General features: G+C 39.9%; 1 long non-coding RNA gene across 1 annotated transcript in view; it reads right to left on the reverse strand.

Moving 5' to 3' along the window:
• LOC107523261 (uncharacterized) overlaps positions 1-1,894 on the reverse strand; it is a 5,000-nt gene extending 3,106 nt beyond the window's left edge. The window contains exon 1 of the long non-coding RNA XR_001601769.2: positions 1,812-1,894. This is a non-coding gene — a long non-coding RNA (uncharacterized LOC107523261). The remainder of the gene's footprint in view (positions 1-1,811) is intronic.
• Positions 1,895-3,051: the final 1,157 nt, after the last annotated feature.

Below are 3,051 nucleotides of genomic sequence, written 5' to 3' on the forward strand. Positions count from 1 at the left end.
GTGAAGGGGATGGGATATGGAACTTTGGTGGTAGGAATTAAATGGAATTGTACCCCTCTTATTCCACAATCTTGCCAATCATTATTAAATCACCAAGATCCTGTCACTATCCCACTAGTCTGAGTAGGTATACTGAAATGACAGACATATAAACCAATTATATCACTGATCAATCAATACCCAATTACTTGTCAAGTAAGAGAAGCCATTGTAGGGCCAAAGACCCAACCAGAACTGTCTGCTGAGTTTAACACTTGAAAATCAAACAAAATTTCCCAACTCTCTTGTAAACATAAAAGAAAGAATATTTGTTTAAGATGCTAATGTTAGTGGTTATTGTAGTACAATCTGTTTTTATTTATTTTTAAAAAATTTACATTTATTTTCCCTGTTGTTGCCCTTGTTGTTTTTTCTTGTTGTAGTTATTATTGCTGTTGTTGTTGTCATCATTGTTGGATAGGACAGAGAGAAATGGAGAGCAGAGGAGAAGACAGAGAGGGGGAGGGAAAGATAGACACCTGCATACCTGCTTCACCACTTGTGAAGCTACCCCCCTGCAGATGGGGAGAGGAGGGCTCTAACCGGGATCCTTAAACTTCACGCCATGTGCGCTTAACCCACTGCGCTACCACCCGACTCCCAGTCTGTTTTTATTTTTTCTCAATGGAAAGCTGATTTATTATTTGCTCTAGAATTGATTTTTATGTGTGGAATTTGTGTCCATTGAATGTGGTATTTTGAAGATATTAAAATGTAAATATCTTTTATTTTTGCTATTTCCCACCCATAGCCCATAAAGGACTTCCTAATATTAAAAGACCTGCCACTAGCTAATTGTACCTAATTTCTAGAAAAGTTCTCCTCATAAGCTATTCACTAGGAAGATGATACAGCCCTGCTTCACCACTCGCAAAGATGTCCCCGTGCAGGTGGGAACCTGGGGCTTGAACCTGGATCCTTAAGCACTGTAACATGTGTACTCAAACAGGTAGGCTACCACCCAGTCTCCCATTCATAAATTTTGTTGGACATATCTGATATGAAAGAACTGCATATGCCACAGTGAGTAAAATAACCCAAGTACCTGTTCTACTTTACAGAAAAGTATAGTTTTCAGACTACATGGAAGACCTTTAGATCCAGGGCTAATAGCTTAGTCTATTTCAAAACTTGCTACCACTACTGTGAACATGGTCATTAGTGTTCTATAGCTTAGTTGTAGGGGATTACTGGCTATTACAAATATAGCTTGAGTGAGGAACAGAAGAATTCTGCTGAAAGATGAACTTGGAAAACAGCCTACCAGCAAGACTATGTGGCAGCCACTTCAGTGCATCAAAGCTCTCTTAGGAACTTTTTCAGGAAGAATTTGATTGCAAGCTATGCCTGGCTGCATCCACTTCTAATTTCAACAACACTGGGCATATTTTCTAAACTTTCCTGAGCATAATAACAGGCGAGCATCTCTATAACGCAAGGCTATAATTCCATTGTGGGGTGCTGGTAGTGACATGTACCATGAAGTCAGAATCTGCATGGTGGTTTATCACCAGAACTCCCAGGGTGGAATTATAGCCACATTCACTTCTTACTTATTTTCTTTAATATGCAGATGCCACTTGGCCTCTCCTACTATCTTCCCTTTAGATTTTGCCCCAATTTCCTGACCACCAGAGAACATTTTATCGCCTATCAGTGTTTGGAAATTTTCCCACACTGCTAGCTAGCATTTTGCAGCTCTGTGAGACAAACATGTTTCTGCTTATTTCTCTTATTTCTATCAAAGATTTACTACTGTAAAGTCATATTACCTGAAAGGATCTTGGAAGTAGTAGAAGCCAAGAGCTGGGCAACTTTGTTCTGAGGAGGCTGTTGACTTTATATGCAAACAGAGAAACAGGTTGAGAATGAGGCTTGGGAAGGGAGTGCCTGTGGAACAAAGGGCAAGGTGCAAACCTGGAACTGGTGAACCTCTAACTGTGAATAAGTGCTAACTTATATCCTTAAATGAGTATTTTATAAATTAAAGCTAGCATAAAATAATTACAATAACACTGTCCAAGTGAGCTATCTTACCAGCCCCAGGGAATGTTTTAGATGCTAGAAAGATAAAACAGTCCAGTATCTGAGATACCTAAACCTGAGATAGGAACCGCAGGCATGCAAGTCCAATGCTGAGGATTGAACCTGGGACCTGAGAGCCTCAGACTCATTTTGCATAACCATTTTGCTGTCTCCCTTGCCCCACTTCAAAAGTCTCTTTACCCTGATTCTCACCCTCATGTTTTCATCTTTCTTTCTGATTGAACTGGAAATAATTGCTGGCCACATCCATTTATTTCTATAGACTGTTTCTAAATTTTGATGACTCAATATACATTTTATTTATTTTTTTTTAAAAATTTTTATTTTACTTATTTTCCATGAGACAGGGAGAGTGCTTTTTGTAATTTTTTTATCTTTTACTTATTTGCTCGTTAGAGGCAGTCAGAAATTGAGAGGTAAGAGGGTGATAGAGAGGAAGAGAGGCAGAGAGACACCTGCAGCACTGCTTCACCCTTTGTGAAGCTTTCCCCCTGCATGTGGGGGCCAGGGGCTCAAACCTGGGTCCTTGCACACTGTAACTTGTGCTCAAGCAGGTGTGCCACCACCTGGCCCTGGGAAAGTGTTTTTGTTTGTTTGATTTTGTTTTTTAATCATCACTGAGCTTTGGGAATGACTTTTTCAGGTAGAAGGACACATTGACAGAGAAAAAGACACCACAACCCTAGAAATTCTTTGAGTATAGTGAGGAATGGCCTCAAACCTAGGTTATTCCCAAGACAAAGCAAGGGCACTGTCCAAGTGAGCTATCTTACCAGCCCCAGGGAGTGTTTTAGATGCTAGAAAGATAAGAGAAAACAACAGTCCAGTATCTGAGATACCTAAAACTGAGATAGGAACCGCAGGCATGCAAGTCCAATGCTCTGGCCGTTGAACTGACCATTTTAACTTCCTCGGTGTTTTAGATACATATAAGTCAGTATATACTATACACAGTTAAAACAGTAT

This window comes from Erinaceus europaeus, chromosome 7, assembly GCF_950295315.1.
Source record: "Erinaceus europaeus chromosome 7, mEriEur2.1, whole genome shotgun sequence".
Classification (NCBI taxonomy): Eukaryota; Metazoa; Chordata; class Mammalia; order Eulipotyphla; family Erinaceidae; genus Erinaceus; species Erinaceus europaeus.